A 23,744-nucleotide genomic window follows, 5' to 3' on the forward strand; every position below is an offset into this window, starting at 1 on the left:
GGGATGGGGTATCTACAGCTTCCCTGGGCAAACTGTTCCAGTGCATCATCAACCTCATTATGACAAATTTCTGCCTTATGTCTAATCTAAATCTTCCTCTGTCCAGTTTGTAGCCATTCCCCCTCCTCCTATCAGCCTTTGTAAGAAGTCCCTCCCTTTTTCTTGTACTCCCCCTACAGTTACTGGAAGGTCGCTCTAAGGTCTCCCCAGAGCCTTCTCTTCTGCAGGCTGAACCACCCTAAATCTCTCAGCCTGTCCTCATAGCAGAGGTGCTCCAGCCCTCTGATCATCTTTGTGACCCTCCTCTGGACTATTCTCCCTAAACAATTAAAACATGTAAGTGTAGCTAGAGGGTCACTGTCTCTGCACTGAGTAACTACTTAAAAGCCAACTCTGAGCAGAGTTTGTCATCAATCCCAAAGAAACTAATTTTCCAGATATCAGCCCTCGAGGATCCTCCCAACAGAATGCTGACATAAAGGCAGAGGTTGCTTCAAGGGCATTTGCTGTCACCTCAGTCCAGGGTGTGCAGAAGGACTATCTTTATTTTCTCAGTTGCCATTTATAGGAGATGCCAGGCTATTTTCTGCATATTTGCAGAGGGCAGGCTGGCCCCATCACAAGACCAATAATAAAAACTGAAGTACTGGAAATTCAAGTTTTCAACAACTGCCGGTGAAAACTAACTAATGGTAACTTCAGAAAAAAAAAAAAAACCCGAAAAAAATTCTTTCAAACATATTTCCATATTCCACAGTCATAAGCAGTCCAACTCTGAAAGCAGAGAAAGAGATTTTTTTTTACTTTTATTGAAATAATAAAAACCAACCACATATGAAATGGGTAACATTTTCCTCCGGCTATGACTTAAACAATTGTATATGTAGAATTCCTCCCAGATCTCTGCTAGAAAGCTTGTACCTATACAAAGAAAATCTTTCACAGGTTTATCTGTTGTCCATAAATATTGCAGTTTATTATGGAAATAGTGACAGGTTCTCAGCGAGGAACTGATGCTATTGCTGATGAAATTAAACCCAGTGACAACATCCACTGAATTACAGATCAGGGAGTTGCTCAAAACCCTGTTCCAGCCATCCAGGGAAGATGGAGAAGGGGAAAAATAATTTCCCAGGTTGGCTAGAAGTTTTAAAGGGATATTGCTAAGGCTTAGAGCTGTATTCCAGAAGCAGCAAGAGAGACTAAAAGAAGAGTAAGAACTAAGTCTGTTACTTTTTGGGGAATTTTTACTGCAAGGAGAAATGGGCTGGTCACTCTCAGAGGAGCCAAACTCCCCACGTCACACATTTGACAGTGGATAAATGGTGCCCTATGTTGTTTTTCATGCCAAGCATTACAAAGACGATCCAGGCTGGCAGACACTGCCCATCTCTCTCCTTCTAAACATGTTGATGCTATCAGCCTCTTGGGAACTATTCAGTGACCAAATTCTCCAGAAGACCCAAGCTGTGACTATTATTAACCAGCATTTCCATCAAAACCTATAAATATTTAGAACCTCCTGGTGCCGCTGCATTGGCCATGCTCTGCACTGTAGCAAAAAATATCAGGACACTTTCCTTCAAGACAATTGTTTCACTCCAGACCTGCCATGACATTCCTAAGAAGTCACAATGAATGCAACCGCAGCCTTCCCTGACACTTGTACAACGTGGCTAAAAGCTCTACATAGTCCCAGAATATCAGAACATTATGTCCTTTCGGTATCATCAGACATGAGTTTACTACTGCAGAGCACAGATGAAAGGGAGAACTAGTCCAGACTCAAAATCTCAATCAACTGGGCAAGTTCATAATGAAATAAACATTTTCATTTTATTTCAAGTAAATTCGCACATTTCAGAACCCACAACCTTATCCTCTATAGCCAGTCCATGTCTCTTAGAACATTTACGAGAATCATTCATGAACGTGAGCAGAATCATTCAAGTCAGATCAGTCATGAACAGCTCAGTTTGGGTCTAGGTCAGATGTGAACAACTGATCTATCGGAGGTCACCTGCATTGCAGGTGCCTGGTTGGTGCTTCTGAGCAACAAAGATGCAAAGATGAGACTGAGCCATACATGAACAAGAATTTGAAAGGAGAAGCACTTTATTCACAAGTTCAGACCGAATAAAACAGGTGCTCCCTAGAAGCATTATGAAGATGATATTTTAGCACGGCAACCCTGAGCAAAGCTAAAAACTACCTTGAGGAAGGAAAAAAAAAAAAAAGAAAAAGAAAAATCTTTAAACAGCAACAGCAGAAATCCAGCAAAAATAGTCAAGAAGTGATGATCCTGAATTTGTTTCTGCTCCCACGTAGGTAAGATCTGCCCAACTCCTACAGTACAAAGAAAGGCTCAGAGCCACAGAGCAATATCCTAGATAAAGAGGTATGTGGAAATACAATATACGGAGAGACGTCCCTGGGACCATCTCCAGCCACTTGTCCAATTCTCCAGCCATCAGAGGGAACGTACTCAAAAATTACCCTAATTCCTTTTTATTACTCTAAGTCTGTGTGTCCACCCAAAGCAATCCACAAGAAAATGAAATTTTTTTCCAGTTGTAAGATACTGTCAAGTAATATCTATTAAATTGGAAGGGTTTTTCCACACATTCTAGACAAGTTGATGCCACCACATAATGAAAATACAGTGCAGCCAGCTATTGGGTCAGTCACATCCCTCCTCACCACTGTATTATTTCCTTGCCTTGTTCACCCCTTCCTCTTCCCCAGGCTGTCTTGAGATTTTACAAGCCTCAGTGCACAGCAAGCACATATAAAAGACATTCAGTCAGCACAAGAAAAAGAATTGGAAATTCTGTCCTTTCATTATAGCTAAAACTACTATAAAGGAGCAATAAGGGCAAGCTGGGGCAAGAGCCACATAGGAAAGAAAGGAGTGAAACATCACACCAGTACTCATCCCACTGTCAGACACACCAGCACAATCTCTGTTCCCTTGGCCAACTGCCCACGCCTCAGTGGCAGAAGTCATGTTTAAGACTACATAGCGCATGGCCGATAGTCAGCTGTATGGGGACAGCCTGTAGCTCCTTCTAGCTCCTTCATCCTTTTACAACTTATTAGTTCAAGTAGCTGTCAAATGGAATACTGTCTTGCTAAGGACACATTAGCCTTCTCATCACTCGCACCCAGACTTTGGTCCCTCTGTTGTTGTATTCTGGGGGGTGGGTGTGTTTGGGGGAGGTTTTGGTGTATCTTTTTTGGTTGGTTTATTTTTTTTAGATCAATGGGTCTCTGGGTGTACTTTAATCAGAATTTATATTGAAGGTTGTCCCTTGGGCTGCTCATAATCCTCATAAAACAAGGGTGCCAGGGAAGTTGCAGTCCCTTTACAACCCTCTTGTTTGAAATGGAGCTGGCAGAGGGAAAAACAATGATAATCTTTATGGTAGAAGAACAGTTTCCCCTAGCCTATTCTGTGATAGGCCAAAAGCTTGATCTACCACCTTGCTCCACAACACCTCTCCACTATCACCTGCCTGTGAAGTAGGGGCCTTCTAACACCAGATTCACTGACCCGTTTCCAGTGATGCTAGACAATCATCTATAGGGAGATCATGGGTTCTCCAGCATGTAGACCTCCTCTACCAGAATGAAGAATCCAATACACAGGTGCACAGCCAGCATCGCCTCTTCTAGTGCCTCCAAAAGCTCTTGCTGAGATTGTGTGCACTTTCACATGCCACTCATATCCCCCCCTTTCCCACCCAATGCCCTGACTTTCTCACTGTCACCTTCCTCTTGATCCAGCTGACCATCCACTGCACTAGGAAGAGAAGATACCCAATGTTCATGTCTCACTCCATGTGTTCATCACTGGCTGGCATCCCTAGTTCTTTGTGTACCGACAGGGAGCAGTGGGTAATGACAGATACTTCACTTGCACACCCTTCCAGTTACCCTGAAAGCAGGTACAGCCTGTTCACCAGCAGAAGAGGCATTGAGCATCTGCTGCTGTCCCTGTTATAGGAGGATTGGGCTCTCCCTTGCCTGCCTGACCTCTGCTTCTACTGCTTGCCACTATGGAGGCATTTCTCCAGACAAAGGTACGAGGCTGAAAAGCAACATCCCAATCCACAGCGAGTCTGTGAGCAGAAATGCATCCTCCAACAAAGACCCCAATTCAGATACAGCAGGTTCTCAGTTTCTCAGAAATTCCTCAAAGCAATTCAAGGATCACATTTTGAACCATGAGATATTTTCTATTTTATAGCATTTATGGAGCAAGCTGTTGGGACAAAGCCACTCTGGATGAGCACAGGCAGCTTCACAGAGCAATGCTATGTTTTGCTATCAACCATTTCTTGTCAGAAGCTAGAAGAGAGAAGAAAGGAGCACAGAGCACAAACAAGCACTCATTGCTCCTCTCAAACACCCGTTGCTGGACCCCTGCAGAGACAGAATGCCAGGAAAGACAACCTTTTGTCTAACCCAGATGGCAAGTCCTACGTGCTTGCACTTTCCTCCACAAGACATTGCTCCATCAATACACAGACTTATTTATCCCACGTGATGAGATCCAGAGTAAAAAGATATCTGTTAACAAAAGCCATTGAACAAGCTAATATGCAAAATGCTTTCTCCTCTATCTTTGGGGCAACCCAGTGACCTGAAGGAATGCAGTAAGAAAGATTTAGAGCAGGGAAAACTGAAGTCTCTCTCTTTTCAGGGAAAAATCAGTAAGACTGATTAAGTAAGGGGTCCTCTATATCCTCCACATGCCCAGCTGACGTGAACAGAGACTATCTGAAACAGTGGAGAGCAATATGTCAGACTGACCAGCATAAGGTTAGAGCTTGGATTCCCAGAAACAAGGGTGCACTTGTTTCTATCTACCAAACAACGGGACACTTCATGCAAGTCAAAGAAATCATGTATTTTTCTAATACTTGACATATGGAAGGGATTTACTTATTTTCCCTGTAAGAGATTTAAATGGGTTCAGTGCACTGCCAGAGGGAAACCAAATGAAGCCAAAAGTTTCAGCAGCGGCTGAGTATCCAAAGCCAGCATCCATCTGGAGAGAAGGAAGAAGATTTGCTTGATGGACTTATTTTATTTATTTTTCTTTTTACATCACAAGGGCTACATGTTAGGGGAAAAAAAACCCAAAAACCAAACAAAACCAGCACTAGGAAACCAGTCATCATTGGAATACTTGAAGCGCTACAGCTTGCTCATCACACAACAGCTTATACAAGGCCTTATATCCACAGCAGTGCCACACTTATGCTCCAGTGGTTGTTATCTGTACTGCATAATATAGCAGCATTGAGGCAGATTTCACTTTGTGTTGTGCTGTTTATCATTCACTTCTTGCTGAAGAAGCAGGAACCCCTGATGGCTGCAGACAATTGCAGTAAAATAGCTTGGTCAGACTCAGGCACATTGCTAGTAACTCTCACAAACACATGCACACACTAATTCACACCAACCTCAAGAAGAAAAGTGATGAAATGAGATCCGCTTTCCAGATGTCACTCTGCTAAAAGCTACACAACTCCACCTGATTCAACTTCAGGCTCCTGACCTTACTGGGGAAGGAAAACACCAAGATAATACAGTGCAGCTCACAGCAGTGTGGTTTGCTCAAGATCTGTGGCGGTTTAGGTGGTTACAAGCTAGGCTTGTTAAGCAAATCCTAAAGGCATAGTAGCGTGTTTTGAATTAGAGGAACCATGAGGTGATTTGTTTTCCCAGGAAGGCCAGCATAACTGCATCAAAAAAATGTAAAACATGAAGAGACAGCAACTAGCAAGAATGAAAGTGCAGCCTTGTGGTGAAACCAGCAATCTGGGAGAACAGAAAAGCCAACAAAAGCTCTTCCTCCACTGTTAACTTGCAATTCTCAGGCTGGCAACAGGGCTGATGTCCCTAGAGTCTTGCACAACATCGATACCTAAAAAAGCATCACCTCAAGCATCACGATCAAGAGAAGGGCTGGTTTCTCCTGGAAGGGATAAGAAGCTCGGTTTCTCTCCTCTCTCTCTACTAGGTAGCCAACTGATTTGATCATATTGAGATGATTGAGTTTTTAATCACTGGTAATTTCAGCCCAGAATTGAGACTTTTGAACAAAGTGATGTTAAAAGCACCGGGCTTCTGCTAGTCAAGTCAACCTGGAGTCAAGAGCTCTCTATCACATCACAGTCTGGGCCCACATCCAATGCATGAGGTAGACAAGTAAGAGCTGCTTTTTATTTGATGATAACTGGTCCTGCTTTTTGTCACTCAGAAGTAAACTTCAACTTTGTAACTGACCCACAAGGCCTCAGGAAAGCACACAAGGAAGTTAACTCAATTTTTAAGAGTTAGAATGCTCCAAGGTTAGGAGATTTCAAAGACTTCAAAAACAAGGCCTTAGTTGTTTTATTTTTCCCCATAACTGTCCCTGGAAAAGGGCTTCTTTTGGCTGCACTGAAGTCAATTGATTCTCAAGTGCTGACTGGCATCATCTGTAAGTAAGGATGCTGCCAAATAAAGGCTCAGAACAATACATCAAGAGAAATGTGGCAAACGATGGGTCCAGGCCACTTCATCAGTTCTTCTCCTTTAAAAGTTCATTGCAGAGATAGCACAAAGGAAAACAATAACTCTCAAGGTTGAGATGAGCTACAAATACTAGAAATAAAAAAAAAAAAGGTAATTAAAAACTCCAACCGCAGCCAAGTGCAGCCTCTTTGCACATCTCCAGTTCCTACTAACACCCTTGAAATCACACTTATGAGCTCAGCAGTAGTTCTCCTGGAAAGAGCCTGGAGAAAAATGTTGAATCTGCAATCAAACATCCCTAAATGCAAGGTCCCTTTTCAAGAGGAACAAGACAGTAAAGATAGTCAAAAAGTGTAGATCAACTTCACAGTCAACACTGAAGAACAATCACTAATTAGCAAAGCTTGAAAATGTAATGCTGTTAATAAGCCAACACATTAGCACAGAGGTTCCCAATTCATAAAAAAACCCCAACAAGCATTTCTGGCACCCAAGTTGAACATCTCAGTGTTGAGGCAGTCTGGATCCCCACCAAGATCCCACAGGCAGCCAAGTCATCTCTAAAACAACAAACTGGCAGATTATTAAAATGCCTTTGTGACTGATGCCAGGAAACCCACATCTCCGCATACCTTCAAGTTCTTCTCCACTAACCACACAACGTTGTGGAGCTACCTGCCAGAGACCGAACGTGCATGCAGTCATGGTGCACAGCTGCATTTTACCCACACCCCAGCAACACTTTTGAAAGCATCAGATATCTGCATGCACCACAGGACACCCAAACACCCAAACAAGGTGTAACTTGAACAACTGTGGACTCTCAGGCTTTTCCATCAAATTGGCAAGCCAAGGCTACTGCTATGTTGTTGCCAGATCAAATCTTGTTTGCAGGATTATGCATAAGACCTTACTATAGGCCAGAGATTTAACTTCATTAGTCAGTCTAGTCCCATTTGCACAGCAATTTTTCCCCTCCTTACTCCACTAACGCATTTATTGGGCTGAGAATTGATTTGCAGATGGCATCTCAGGGAACAGGCAGCCAACAGTATTGCACAGCATTGTGGCAGCAGAGTTTGCTAGCAGAGTCCAGCAGGAAAGAGACTACAGCAACTACAGCCAATCTCTGACATTAGTAACATCTAGTATCAACATTTCACACATGCACACACACCCCCTCAGGTGCACAGGCCTTTGGGCCAGGAGGCAGTGCTGGTCTGGCAGCCACTCTGGGTGTTTGCTCAACATACATCAAGAACAGCTTGAAAGAACAACCCCTGAAACCTCATCATGACCCATCTGCGCTCCCTACTCTTTGCTTAAAGAGGAAGAGTCTGGCCTTCACTGCAGGTCAGTATCTGGCCACCTCCATGCACGTTTTGGAAGGCTTTTTCATTAGCTCCACCACTCAGTCAGCACTGAAAGAAAGGGAAAGCACTGAAAGAAGTCTGGTGAGGATGGCTCTGACCACATTACTGCTGAGACCAGAGCAGGCATTATAAGCAAAAGTTCAGAAAATTATGTGTGCGCTGTTTGGCCCAGCTGTTTGTTGACATATGTGGAGAGCATAGGAGGAGTTGGCAGCAAAAATCTATCCTATTTATTACGTCTCACAATCTTTGGTGATGCTTTTAAGCTTCATTGACTTCACAAGAAACAACCAGCTACCACTGCAGCAGTGTCCATCTCTGATGAGGCTTCTCTGCACTTGTGTGCACAGCACAGTGCAAGAAAGACCAGAAAAGCAACTCAGATGATGCATTCTGGAGGTTTTGAAAGATCCTACAGCAACCATCACTGAACCCGGAGTAAGGAAAATTTGCAGTCATCTCCATGTTTCACTGGATCGCAGACCGCAGCTCTGAAAGCCTAGGCAAGAATACACAGCCTGGCAGAAGAGAAGGTGTCTGCTCTGGTCCTAAACGATACAGCCACAATCAAAAAAGTGATCAACCACAACACCTTTCTAGATGCCAAAACTCTTTGCTTGAACAGTAAGCTACATGCAAAATAGCCTTCTGATGCAGAGATTTGCTTCCCAGAAATGCCTGCAATAAGCACGCAATACAAAGAAACCTGCTGAACAGTTACACCCCCTTCCTGGTAAAAGGGAAGGAAAACAGCTATGACCATCAGATTCAATCTCCTGAACAAGAATTGCTGCAATAACCCACACCGCAAGAAAGCTGCAGGGTTTCAGATCGTGGTGGCTTTTTTCACTTAATGAGACTAGCTTGCAAACTACGAAGAACAATTGCCCACTAGGGAAATACACTCTAACTACCCCTTTTACTGCAAAAAATAACCATCAAGTCTGAAACAGCACATTGTTTGATTTATTAATAAACGGATTGGAAACTCCAGCAAGGAAATTAAGTCTCAGGCTATACCTGTTCTGGGATCATGCTGGGGTGAAGGACAGGACCAGGAACTGTGTGCAATTCCTCTATTCAGAAACTTGGCCAGACTCCCAGAATAGGAGGCATGAATGTGAACATCTGTATTGAAAGGTAGAAAGATATTATTATGCAAAAGCATTTCAGCTTCTAAGCCTTTCTGTTCCAGGACTTCCAGCAGCCTCTCCTTCCAAATTAGGATGAACAGCTGCGATGCATTTGGCAAGCTAACCTCTGCCCTCAATTTAGAAGCCTTTTACATCATGAAATTAAACACATACAATTTAAAAACCAAAGGGGCCATTAAATCATCTAGCTTGACTTCTGTACAAGAAAGGCCATTGAATGTCACCCACTTACTTGAATATCATGCTACAGCTAAACATGGTTCCTAGGGACACATCCCAAAAAGTCATCCAATGTTTTTTTGAGACTGGAAATCCTAAACATTGCCAGCAGTAAAACAGGGAGAAATAGATCTGAGTAATCCACTTTTGCAAAGAACTGTGCGTGTTCAAACAAAATTCTGTCCATCAGTGTAAACGAAGATGGTAGCTGCAGACTTTAAATAATCCCTCCAGTATTTCTTAAGGCCACAGAAGACATAATTTGAAATAGTGCAACCCACTCTCCAAAACAACAAGTCAAACACAGTGTAAGACAATGCTGTTTTGCAAAATTGCATTGAAACCATTGAAGAGCACTCAGAACATAGCACCAGAACCTACAATTTAATCCTTAATAGGTTCACATGTCTGTAAGCATGATGCGATTAGACATGGCAAGATGTGCCTCATGTAGAGCTACATCCCACAAATACATTTTGAGGAAAGCATGCACACTCAACTTCCAAGAAATTTAGCTTAACAATAAAATAAAAATCAGCTTAAAAGCAAGCAGCAAATCAGGATTTTTCAGTGTAACCTTCCAAAAAGTAAGAGTTATGGAGGTCTTCCAGGAAACCACAAGGTTTTTCTTCAGGAGATTTCTTAAATCCAGGATGCAATTTGTGGTCTAAGCTAGAGACAACCAAGATTGATCACTTCTTAGAATCATTTCATTAAGGTTGGAAAATACCTTTAAGATCACCAAATCCAACCATCAGCCCAACACCACCACGCCTACTAAACTATTGGACGTTGCTCGTGCTCTTCAAGAAAGAAGACTAGCATGTCTGAAAGCACCCTGCAACCTCCTACCAGCCAGGCTGCTTCTGTTTGTTCTAACCTTGGGAATCAGAAACACAAAGCACATAATCGCCTATTATTAGCTATAACTGCAAGTTGGCCCCAGAGAGATCCTGCATAAATTCAGCAAACAGCTTCAGCTCCAACTCCCTCCAACTTCTGTGAAATGAATAAGCCTGACAGCACCTGAACAAAGATGTAGACAAGAGGACGAAAAGCCAATGACTATTCGGGTATAGCATTTGGGCTTGATGACTGTGTGTCTACCTCATGCTAGCGGAGTTTATGGTCACTGGCCAGCTGGTTTATGCTCATAGGCCAAGTGGCAAGCCTGAAAGAAGAGAATTCTCAGCTACAGGCTTTCCCATGCGGGTAAGAACACATTGCCCTCTTCCCAGATGCTCATTTTCAGCATCTGTCGGAACTTAGTAGCTCCAAAACCTGCTGCTTCTGTGAAGATCAATGAGCAAGGCCTATTGCACGGCTCTGTTAATGACAACTTTACACTCCTGAAGAAGGACTTCTTTTTTCTCTACTGTTTTTAGCCAGAGGACTTTTTCACAGAGTTTTCTACAGAGGAGTACAAAGCAGTATGGTGGCGTGCAGTGGGGCAGGAGGAGCCACAGCATGACACAAATACTCTGTGGCTTTCACCAAAGCAGTAGGATGTGTCACCCAAGGAATATTAAAGTAGATGATACACATGCACTGAAAATTACATCAGCAATGGAAAAGAGCACACAAGATCATCTCGCTCCCCAGCCTATCTTGCTTTCCTGGTGATCTCCAGATCAGTTACCAGAAGCAGAGACAAGACTTCCATAAAAAGAATGGAAGAGAAGGGGGTAGGCCTTCTGTTTCCCACTACATGAACATTTGTCCCCTTTTATAAACACACAGAATGACAGCAGCTGTTAAAAGCAACTGCCTATTTAACTGTTTTTCACTGAAAATTTACTCTTCCCAAGTCTTTTACTCTCAATTCTACATTAATCCAATAACAAAGGGATGAGGTTGAAGGACAACACGTGTTCTCGGTCAGAAGAATTAAAGAAACACTGAGCAGGCTCAGCTCTGTGCCCAAATGAAACCTACAGCAAATATTTCAATCCCTCACTTGAGCATCCCTGTACCAAGTTGTACAGAACTTCCAAATAGCTCTTTAGCACAGCAGATACCTAGACAGGTTTTTCCCAAATGATGCAGAACATGCAAGCATCTCTTCAAGCTCAAGTTCCAGTTGTTGCTCTTCACCCTCCCAAAGCAAGATCTCCTCCCCAACATTTGGCAGCCCATCACTATTCTGAAGCCTTCCCATCCTAAGCCTACTCTTTCTTCCCAGTTTGTGCCCCACCATCTGCATAGCAGCATCTTCCACCCATCACATTCAGCAAGAACTGGGCTTACCATCACCACATCTTTTCTCCTGCTGGCAAAGTACCACCTCATGGAGCACTCAAACACATTCACACATCTCCCCAGGAAATCAATTTATATCTTAGAGAAGGGCTAAAGCTGCAACATGCCACTGTCTTGGACCATCTGTGCTCCACCCATGGCTTCGCAGGAACTTCAACCTCTTCAGCATAGAGAGATCTCTGCTTTCTTTTATCTCTTCACTGAAGGCTGCTAGTCACAGCCACTTAAAATTAATGCTAAAGTGGTGCCAAGTTTAAACTGTTCTTATAAATACCTAATCCACTGCTGAAAACAAAGCAAGAAGGCCAGCAGGAGACTGCAAAGCAGAGCTCATCAGCAGTCCCCAAGCAGGGCCCTAAGGGACTGCAGCCTCTTAATTTCCATTAAGATCTTCCACAATTATTTTCAGCCATTCACAGTTTTGGTGAGAACAGCTGGCTGTGAGCTGGAATGGAGCCAAGCAATAATAAGAATGAAAACAAGGCTGTGTCCCAGGTGACAGGACACACGCTGGGGAAGGCAGAAGACCCCAACTACTCTTATACTGTTGCTTGCACGACTTCCACCTCTGTCCCTCTGTACAAGCTTGGCACAGGAACATCACCACAAACTAATCCTACACCTTTTTATTTCCTCCATTTCATTCATTTACTCATCCTGCTGCCAGGTTGCCTTCTCATCTGGCTAAATGTTGTAGTCATTTTGGACCCACAGGCATTCTTAATCAACTTCCATGAAGTCTACTTTTATGAGAGGTGGGAAGACTACTTACCTTTGAGGGGAGGGAATAGCCTTCTCTTGGTCAACATACCCTCCTGGGCACCCGGGCACCCAGCAAGAACATGCTGCAAAGTTGTTCTCCAATGTTTTATGCTCTGTCACAGCACAACTGTCCTTGAATCTCTTCCAGGACAACTGGAAGCCAGAGAAAGGTGCTGGGAGAGCAGACTTGATGGACCAAGAGTCTGGCAGTTTCAAACCCAAAAGTAAATCACTTGAGTCCCACTGACGGGCACCAAGGTCACAGTCTTTTCCCTCTGGGTGAGAAAAAAATAAAGTCTTCTCTGGAAAAGGACATTAATTTTTCCACCATCTTTGTCAAAATTAAATAGAGGGCTTCAGATGCCAAAAGAGACCAAGAAGTTAAGCTTCCATTATTCTAATATAATTTCATTTCTATCTTCAAAAACTTATAGTTTTAGACATGGGATAGGACTAAATGTCCAAGTAAACAGCAGCACATTGAATTAACCTTTCTTGGCGCAGCTACCGACAATGAAGTCTGCACTGGCAGTCCCATTGCCTCTTTAGAGAAACGAGTTACCCAGGTCAATCTAAAAATCTAGCTCCAGCACTAGAGCAACCACGCAGCCAAAAGAGAAAACATATTTGTTTTGGAAAGCAAGCAGAAAACCAGGCTTATTTTCCCCACCTTTTAGAAGGAACTCATTAAATATTCTACCATGATGCTGTGTAAGCACTCTTCAGCAAGAGAGAAACATCTCTACGTTATCAACTCTGTTTTGGTCACAAACCTGAAATGTAGCACCATATCAGCTGCTATGCAGAAAATCAACTCTATCCCAGGTAAAATCAGCACAAGAGACTCACTGTGACAGCCTGGAAAGGCTCTGCTCCCATATGCACTGATATGTTAAACCATGAGTTCATTAGGCATCCAAGTCTCATCTCTCAACCAGCATCTTTCAGACTGGTAAAGATTTTGCAAGAGTGATTACACACCATCTTTAAATGGGGAAGACACTGCCATACCCAAGTGCTCAGGGAAAAACCCTGGCAAAACCCAACCGACAGAGCTTCCAGTTCTTGTTGGCAAAGTACAAGGTTAGTTCCAACGGACTATGTCCCAAAAGTCTCCCTTTCCCCTTTCTTTTTCCGTGTCCCCCACTTGCCTCCCCTCCCCCTTTCTCCAGATGCAGCTCCATTTCAGTGCTGTTTATAGCCTAAAACACATTTTGCAGATGGTCTGCAGTAAAAACCTTTGACACCTATAAAGCATTATAAATCATAGGGCTTGTTAATCACCCAGTCTGAGCCTATAATCCTAACTCGAGCACAACAGTCAATTGGTTTTGCAGACTCCCTCCCACAGGCATTTTGCCTACATCAGGACTAACCACAGATTTAGCGTTCATCAAACATCCTCACCCTGACAGTGTGAGGTTGCAACAGGCAGCAATTTATCAAACACTGTGGCTTCCCTGAGGTTTCAAGGACTTGGGATTTCCCATCCTTCAAACAAGTATTACTGAAGCAAGGAAGCATCTTTCACATAGAGCAAGTAGGAATTTTGGGAGGCCACAGTATCTGCAGTCAGTGGCTGATTATTTATATTGAAGAATGGCTCTGAAGGAAAAACACAACTCAAACCCATTAAGGCTGGAACTGTATTTATTGAATAGATTAATTTACAATGCTGCTCAGCAGCCTGGCCTTTTAGTCAAGTAGGCATGAATACACTGGCTTTCTGGGGTTGTACCTCCATGGCAAGATCTAGAGGTAACCAGCAATGGTCCTCTACAGGCCCACCTGTCCAAGCAGGCAATAGCTTCAGCATCAGCCTTGCCCTCTGGCTGGCTCATCCTAGCCCCTCTAGAAGCTCTCTGAGGATGCAGGTCTAGATGATAACCAAGCTACTGGCAGGTTAAGCCCAGTTTCTGAGGCTAGCCCACCTCCCTGCTCCCTTCCAGTCAACCATAAAACTCTTCCCCAGGACACACTCCTTGCAAAGTCTGCTCTGACGGCACCATGCACAGCAAACTTAATTCCTGCCTGGCTCAGCTGACTACAGACTTGCTTTAGGGAATATGCAATGAAGAGAATGAGATAGAGGAGAGAAAAAACACATTATAATATGACAGCATAATGCCCTGTGTAAATTTAGTTCAGCCTTAAAGGCTGGCTGCAGTCACATTTTTGAAGATCCTCTTTGGAACACGGCCCTGGGAAAAACTGATATAAATACTACCTTTTCATCTTCCCCACTGTGGAAGGAAGCTCCTACCACTGCTTTTCAGCATTCAGACATCACTGAGCTAGGCAACGCTTGAATGGCATCTGTGCTCCCAGGAGAACCCACTGCAACCCCAGACACAAGGAGAGATCTGCATTTTGCCTGACTACCAGGGATCTCCTAGGGCCAAGAGAAACAGATTTCATGAGGGAGCAAGACTGCCAATGCAGACATCACAACTCCTCCAAGGCAGCGCAACCTCAATGACGACAAACCTGAGGGAGCTCAGCAAAACCTGCAGCAGGAATGGAAGGCTGGACAGAGCGAGATGTCCACATGCAGTTATGAACTTCCCTGCACAATCCCCCACTCTGTGTCATCTCACAACCTCCCTGTAAAATGAAGGGCTCAAAAGTGAAATTAAAGGATGCTTAAGTGATGTGTAAAGCCCTAAAAACAGGGTAGTTTTGCTTTCAATTTCAAGCATTGGGGAAAATGTGGGAAAAAAAATCAATATTTAATCCAACAATTGGATTTTCCTGCATTTAGCCCCTCAGTCCAACATAATTGGAGGCATTACAGTCATTCATGTCTGAATTACTGGTCACATCCAACATGTACCACCCAATGCCTTAATGCTCAACTTCAAATCAGAAGGCTTCTTTATCAAAAACTCCCATGTCCTCAGGCCTACAGTCACGAACATTAACAAACTGAAACCACATGATAAAGGCTGAACTCACCCATCCTTTAATAGTGATTTTCAGCAAAGCAAGCAATTTCTGTGACCAGTGACCTTTGGCGCTTGCGGATTAGCACTGAAGACCCAGCAAAATCCCCGCTCCAAAGTCTATAGTCACAGAGATATATCATGCCAACGTGTCTTAGATCCTCTGTTCAGGTCATTTAACAGCTCTTGCAAGTGAGAATTATAAAAGTATTTCACTATAAAGAGAATATTACTACGCATATCACAGCCATGGCACAGCAATCTATTATGTCAATGGATAACAGCTCCACATTTGTCTTGTCACAAAAGGACCCAAAAAAAGCCATCAGAAGCCTTGGTTCAAGGCCACATGATTTTTTATTTTTTTTTAACCAGTTGGACCATCTTGAATCATTCATGTTTTACTTTAAGGGAATAAATTTTAACAGTGAACACCCAGTTCATTAGGAGGAGTTTGATACCGCATTTATACCGGCTGGAAGCTACGTGAGCAGCAACAGATACTTTAAAGGCAAGGAGAGACATTACAGGTATTAGACATTCCTGACCCAATCCTCCTCCAATATCCACACAGTTCAGACATCTGTCATTTATTTAAACAGAAGATTTAGAAGATCATGTCCAAAAGAAAAGTGGCAATGCAACCACTCCAGTGCTGCTAGCAAGCGTGTTCAGCTGCCCCCCATAGGCCATGACAAACCCACTGCCTTCACCTCTCCTACCACATGCCGCCCAGGGCACTAGAATGAAGTATTTGTTTTAATCATAGAGGGCAATTCAGTTTCTAATGCCCATTACAGCGTCTCTATTTTTTTCTAAGTGAGCACTGCTGATGTTTAAATGATGCTGCTTGTAGAAAGTACAGGGAGATGTATCTGGCTCTGAGCATTTCTGTATCTCTCCAGTGCTCTAAAAAATACCCCAGCAGGCCCCATCTTTTCGCTGTGACCCCAATGTGCCCATACCAGAGTGTGTTTTGATAGCTCAGCTACAGCCAATGCACGCCATAACACATAGCATTTATAATGTACCAATTACAGTGCTGTGAGAAAAAAATGGGAGTAGCTGCACTCCTTGCTGGATTGCTTTAACTGCTCTGTGCAACCACTTGTCGGGCAGGGGTAGAGGGATGCATCAGCTAAAGAATCTTCTGCCTTAAACATGCCTGTAATGGGTCAGTGGACTAAGAGAGCACCTTCATGCTCAAAATTTAAAAAAAAGCTCCGAAGCTAACACATTTGTCTAGTAAGTCTTGCACTGTAGTGTCCTGGATTGGACACAGCATCAGGAGGCAATAGATACATCAAACCTTTTCTTCCCTAAGTACCAAGATCCGGATGACTGTCATGGAAACACTGGCATAGTCATAAATGCCCAAGGAAGAAATCGGAGAGAGAAGTCACCAGAAAAATGATCGGGGCGGACATCTCTCAACCTAAAGCAGAGCACCCGAGGTAGTTTTTGGTTGCTGTTATGGCAACAGACTACTTCCAAGTCTCAGATTAGCTTTCCCAGCACAGGGCACAACACAATGGGCTGCAGCTTCCTCCCATCTCTTCCATCAGCTGCCCCTAGAAGCCCTCAAACTATGGCACCATCTCTCTCTAAAGAAGCTCAGTCCAATAGCAGGTCAGAAATCAGTGCCCTCACACCCAGCTATCTGAGCCTTTAAAGTTTCCTCCCCCAGCAGTGCTTATCTTCAAGAGCTCCAAGACACTAACCATATCTTCTCTTAGCATTTCTTTCCCTAGGCTGAGCATGGCAAGTTTGAAGTCATTGCTTTCCAAATACTTTCTAGGAAAGGTTTGGCTAAACTCCCTGATAACTTGTAATTGATTCCCTGGGGAGCAGAGGAAGCCTAGACTTCTGGACTTGTCTGGAAACCAAAGATAAAGCTAAAAAAAAAAAAAAGCAAAACAGAATCACCAAACCACAAGAGCCATCTCCTCTGGTTGCTGCTGGAGTAAGAAAAAGAGAAATGGATTTCTTGAATATCAGAAATAGGACAAGTCCAGTTTTGTCCTGGCTCGTCTGAGGATCTTTAAAGGGTTTGAAAATCCCTTTTATCCCTATATACTTCCCTAACTTTAAGGTGTTGTTCCTGACTTTCTTCCCCTATACCCTCCTAAACAGTCTCCTTTTCCTGCACAGAGAGCACTTGGCCGTCAGTCCTCAAATCTACTCATTAACATCGACTACAGACATATCAATTATTGAACCCTGTTTTTAGCTGTTAATTCAAGGTTGGTTTCCACTGCAACACAGCATAAAAAACGGGGGTGGTAGAGGTCCATCCTTACAATATTCTCTTGGTTTGCTATTCTGTCATTTTGGAGCACCACTAGCCACTTCAGGACTTTCGGGTACATCTGAAGTGGGTTTCTTGAGGTAAACAACCTACTGTCATTCAGTGAAGCTGAGCTCACCTTCCTCAATTGCACTTTAAGGCAAGACACAGAACAGCTTTGAGAAGGACAGGAAAATCAGCATCTGTTATCCTCCTGAAAAGGTACAAAAGCAAACAGGAAAAAGAAGGGATGATGGGCACCAGCAATGTAATTTTTCAGCCAAATAATTAGTACAATACATAAAGCAAAAACAGTTGGAGGGAGCACATCTGGCAGCTATAACAAGGAAATGCCACAAACTGAATAAAACCCTAGAGGCCCATAATGCTGGAAAAGTCACAAGGCACCTTTGTGTATTTGAGGGCACTTGGCCTGGCCATTTATCACAGGGAGCTCCTGCATGGATCACTTCATAGTTTCTGAATAAAGTAGTAACAACAAAGTATTAGAACTTCTGTAAGCCACTGCTATATGAGCTAATCAGTCACCTAGAGAAAGGTCAGCCCTGCTCAGGGGCCACCTGTAAAATTACCCAGAGCCTGAATTCACCAGCAGCCAATCTAAAGCTGCAGAGAACATAACTGAGACCCACCAAATTAGCTGTGATTCCTGGTGGCATCAGCCAATGTCACTGGAGATTTTGTTGCTAGTTCCTCAGCTCCAAACCAAAGGGCAACAGCCCCATCAGGAAGATCCTAAGGGTATTCATGGGTACTGGGCAGAAGCATCCATAGTAGGATCCCTGGGATTCAAAATCCATCAATGGTAGCCACCACTAAGTCATCTCGACAGCTTGACTTCCGTGTATCAGTTTACCCAGTTACAGAAGTAAATAAACAAGCTGGCAGACAGATTTATGCCACTTCACAAACTAAACATAGGAGATTATGTTGATTGCAGGCTTTGGTATTTTGCCTATTATCAATTCCATTTATTAACAGTGGAATATTATACTGGAGAGGGAAAGGAGGTACCTAGAGACTGCTGAACAAGAACTGGTTGGCTTGGGAAATTCTCAATTCCCTCCCACTTCAACATGCCCATCTGCTGCAGAGGCCTCGGGTCAGGGAGGTTGAGGCACTCTGCCAAGGTCTATTAAGTTTTTAATTACACTAAATCAGAGCAGCCCCGGGAAGGTGTTCCTAACGTTTCTCAATATTTTCCCTAGCAAAGGTATAAAAGCCTGTTTGTCAAGAGGGATGCTGCATGAAGCAACATTCTTGGGCTAAGGTGCTTCCAAGTAGTCTGTAATATCTAGCCAGTGCCACCCTCTTATTAATCAGGTACCAAAGACCCTCAAACTGTGATCCATCAGCGCATAACACCTGAACTCCACAAACCATGCAGCATCTGCTGCTGGGTTCAGAAGAGCCGACACTACATCGCTGTCAGGCTTAACAGCCCTTCACTGATGGGAGCAGCAAGTCTACAAACCAAAAGCAACAAAGGAACATATCTGCTATATTTACTGATATTAATGTTAGAAGAGGATGAAAGCAAAAAGAGAAAGATCACAGCAGTTACTGATAGCACCAGAGGAGATACGTACCAGCTGGGGAAAAGGAGACCTGCAAGGACACATGTTCAGAGAAAAGACAACAAAAAAAGCAAGGGTATTTGCTGGCACATATAAATAGAGACTAAATACAGCAGTGCGGAAATGCCACCCAAGAGCTGTGCCAGAAGCAAGGGCTACAGGAGTAGCTCTCCCAATACCAGAAGCTGCTGGGTACAAGCAGTCAGCGTTTCCAGCTCTTGGACCAGGTTCCATCAGCAACTGATGGGGATATCTGAGAAAGGAAGAGGGCAATGCCTTGAATGTGCAACAGCGAGCTTTAAAAATGAGATTTCTGGGAGGCACAGGGACTTTTAACAGGCTATGTTTATATATATATGAGCCCTAGAAAGCCACACTGAAAGATAAGGGGGATTTTTTTTTTAAACTGGATTCTGAACAAGTTGTGTTTTTGAAGACAAAAATTCCATTATTTTTATACCACAAAACCAACTCTGCAAAACCATGTTTCATTGACCATCATTGTGACCACCCCCAAAGCATTCGACAATATCCACTCCTGATTTATAATGTCCATCTCATTAGCTCCAGTTCCACCATCTTTCCAGGTTCTTAACTAGGACATGGTCTATTTGATGCTCAAGTTAACACTTGTGGGATTAGACCAGTCAAAAAGCAGTGGGATTTCTGTGTGCACAGGATGCCATCGCTAACACTACTCCTTTCACTCAACTACTCAGCAGTGTTTAGAGGAGAAACAGGAGGAAGAAAAGTGGTTGTACACATACCATGAAGCACTCAATTCAGAGAAAGCTCATGAACAGACCTGCATTTAAATGCTGTAGGTGACATCGAAGAGCAGAAATCATAGGGATCTTGCAATTTCGGTCATCTGGGATCCAAAGTTGTCAATCTTGGGTTTCTTCCCAGGTGATGATGGCCTTTCATACTGTATGTAATCAAACCAGGCACCTATCCCTACCTATTCTTGGCAATTTTCTGGAGGAAAAGACAGTTTTGTAAACATGGGAATCTTCCAGAGGAAATGGAGGAAACAAGAAGAGTTCCCATTTACGTTTTGTCTGCCGCAACTTGTATCTCAGAAGGGTTCATGGCTGGGAAGTGCAATATTAGCTGATCCTCCCACTAAGTGGAGAAGTTAAAGCCCTTTGTAAATGACTATAGTATTTTATCCTATTTGACAGGAAACTAAACAATAGAAATAAAGATCCCAAGATTTTTCAATGCACAGCAACTGGAAAAAATCCTAAACCAACCCACAAACTATCAGCCAGACAGTAAATGTGACTTCTTACGTTTGTTGGATAGATTAAAAAAAAAAAGCAAAACAAAAAAACAACCTTATCATTGCAATTTTCTTTTGCAGAATATCTCTTTCCCACTCCCATCTAGGATGATTTCCCAGGTGTGATATTTGCTGTGTACAGATAACATGATTTTGGAAGCAATGAAAAAACCTGAACAAAAGCAGCCAACGGATTTAACTTCACATTTATACTGTGCAACCCATCAACATCTCCCACATAAATACTGATCCTGCAACATCCTCTGGATGGATTTTAAAAGATATTGCAGCCAGCTCTAGACTCTGCCCCAGAAGCAAGAGCTATTCCAGTGTTGTAATATCCAGCAGCAGTTCATTTCAGGTGAAGCACACAAGCTGTGCACAAAGCATTGTGTTTATACACTGCAATGCTGCACTCTGTTTAATTGCTGGCAATCCATCTACAAGATCATTGTATCTGGGAGCTACTTTGGAAGCTCCCATCTGAACTTCAGACCTTAAAAAGCACATTTGGCAACTACAAGTCAAAGCTTATTCACCCACAGTTTCCATGTTCAGGGTGATAAGAATCCTGTTTAGATAATGCACTGACTTCAAAAGAACGTCCTTGTTGAACACTGATGAACAAGCTGCAGTTAGATCAGAAATTGCTTCCTCACATCAGCTAGAGATTATAATGGTCCAAATCTCAGCAAGATCATCTCTTTTCTTTTATATGCCTTTCATTAAAATACATTAAAAATTTAAAAACCATGAAAGGGAATCTTGCCATTAAAGCTGAAGGCACACAATAGAAAAGGGAATTTTGCAGCTGTTCAAAATTTTAAAAGGAGACCAAGTGTGCAGGTTGGGTGCCTTGAGCCCCTCCTCCTCCATTCTCAAAAGGTCAGAGGAAAGCAAGAGAATTACAATTCTAGTAAGCAGTCTCCCCAAAAAACACTTAGAATTCAAGCTTACAATTAAAACCCTCATTTTCATGCAAATTTTTAATGTGCAGTCGAAAGCCTGAATCTGCATACATTTGGGGGGAAAGTAGAATAATCATTAAAACTCTGGCCTTTGAGCTGCCACACAATTCAGAAAACAAACATCTCCAGTCATTAGCAAAAGATTCCAAGGACACTCTTCACCAGGTTGGGTTATAACCCAAATTTAGGTGAAGGCTTTTTATTCTAGAAAGTTTGATCTTTTCAAAAGAAAGTAGATAGCATAGGCTACAACGTGGCTATCTGCCTAAGAAAAGTTGCTCTTTGAATACATGCCTTGCTTGCTGATAATTAAGAAGTATAAACAGAAGGTGCACTCTATCTCATTGTCTATACTATCAACCAAAATATTAAGCAGCCCTGGTCCCAGTATGGTCCCCTGAGGGACACCACTTGTCACGGATCTCCATCTGGACATAGAGCCACTGACCACTACTTTCTGAATGTGACCATCCAACCAATTCCTTATCCCCCAAGTGGTCCACACCTCTCTATTTAGAGAGAAGGATCATCAAATGGAGACAACTAGTATACATAAAACTTCCTATCCCCATCCAATATCTTGGGATCTTGGCAAGTTTTTCCCACCCACCCTAAAAGTCCACTTGTCCAGACCAGAGATCACTAAACCCCAATTCTGGGAGCACCCTGTATTTTGGGGTAAGGCTACCCCTGCTTCAGAACTTCACTCAAGTGCAGAGATTGGAGTTTTCTGTACAAGAAGTCCTGAATCTCAGTGATACTATGAAATACTCTCCTGTACAATCTCTTATACATATCCTAGAGTTTCCACCCATTCTCTGGAGTATTCAAGCATGTTCAAACAGACCTGCCCAAGAAAGGACAATTGCTGCCATTGTGTTACAATCTCCCATTCCAGCACTAACACCAGCAAAGCACTTTGATAACAAGATGGGAACAGATTCTTCATGCCATGGTTTCACATAGCCTGCAGATAATTTTAGATTTTCTTCTTTTGCCCCTGCAAGAGCAAAGTTGTCTCCATTTCTCTATTGAACAAAGTGGAAGTTGAGCCGTCATGAAGACCTCAGTAAGACCAACTCAGAAACTGGACATATTTAAGCCCTGTACAGGTGCTTTAAGCACAACAAATTCCTTTCCAGCACTACAAAAACAACTGGAATTCCAAGAAGTGGAAGGCTGCCACTGATATTTTTTTGGTAAAATAAACGAGTGCAAACAGAACCAGATTTCACTGAAAAACTTAAGTCAGTAACAATTCTCCTATGGAGTTTTAGCTAAAATGCATAGTATTCTGGTTCAAAAGGCATAAGGAATTAGGTATTTTCAGTATTTCTGTTAGTACATTCACATACGCCAAGATATTATATCCCACTGTTTTCCTGACAAAGTCTTGAAAACCCACCCACCTAACACCCTCTGCTATGGATATGTCTGGGTATTTGCTCAAAGGAAACTTCTGCTTCAGAAGCGGTTACTCAGACTAAGCTGGCCAGACTGAAAGAAGAGGAAAAACAGCACAAACATTTCTACTTTACAAAAAGAAATCTGTTTTATGTTGCAGAAACGCAAACCATGACTTTTCAATTCACATGGGAGCTCCAGCCAAGCTGCACCACTAACAATCAATGCAATTCAGAACCGGGAGCATTTTTGGCACATGATCTGCCACCTAGAAGTGTTTTCTCCTTAACAACCTCTTTTCCAGAGGAAAAGTACTCCACAGCCAGGAAGATCCGTGCTTATAGACTTAAAAACAAAACAGAAGAGCAGCTAACTGGCACCAGAGCAAAACTAACTCCTCCAAAAGCAGCAAAAGAATCTCCTGGCATCATTGCCAGGAGAAATGAGATTTACGTTTTGTGGGGTTTTCTTTCAAGTAGTAAGCACACTAAGGAAAGAAAAAAAAAAATAATCCAGGCAACACGAGAGCTCAGAAGAACGGTAATACACAGTAACCATTACCCAGAAGACACAATAGGGCAGCTTTGACAGCAGTTTTCCTACTTTTCTTCCCATAAACACATCAGCTCTCACAAGATCCCATCTTCACAACAGGGAAAACACGAGCGGCTTCCCTCTGCCAGAACTCTATAAAAATGCATTTATCCAGGGGAGGAAAAAGTCACCTCTAACAGCTCCCTTGTTTATCCTCGGCTAGTTCTCACTTCCTGCTGCCTTTCCCTACCTATGAACTTCACATGCACAGAAGCTAGAGCCTACACAGAAACAGTTCCTGTATATTCAGCAAAAGAAACATAAGCACACCAGCTAGAGCAAGGAGCAAAACAGAAGCCTCCTCCAGAGTAAAATATAGACAGATTTGGCCAAATCCATACCACTCAATCTCATTGAGCACTGTAACCAGC

General features: G+C 42.9%; 1 protein-coding gene across 4 annotated transcripts in view; it reads right to left on the reverse strand.

Moving 5' to 3' along the window:
• The window catches only part of GDPD5 (glycerophosphodiester phosphodiesterase domain containing 5), a 168,669-nt gene that overhangs the window by 85,139 nt on the left and 59,786 nt on the right, over window positions 1–23,744 (reverse strand). The window lies entirely within an intron of this gene.

The sequence above is a fragment of the Phaenicophaeus curvirostris genome, chromosome 1 (genome assembly GCF_032191515.1).
Source record: "Phaenicophaeus curvirostris isolate KB17595 chromosome 1, BPBGC_Pcur_1.0, whole genome shotgun sequence".
Lineage (NCBI taxonomy): Eukaryota > Metazoa > Chordata > Aves > Cuculiformes > Cuculidae > Phaenicophaeus > Phaenicophaeus curvirostris.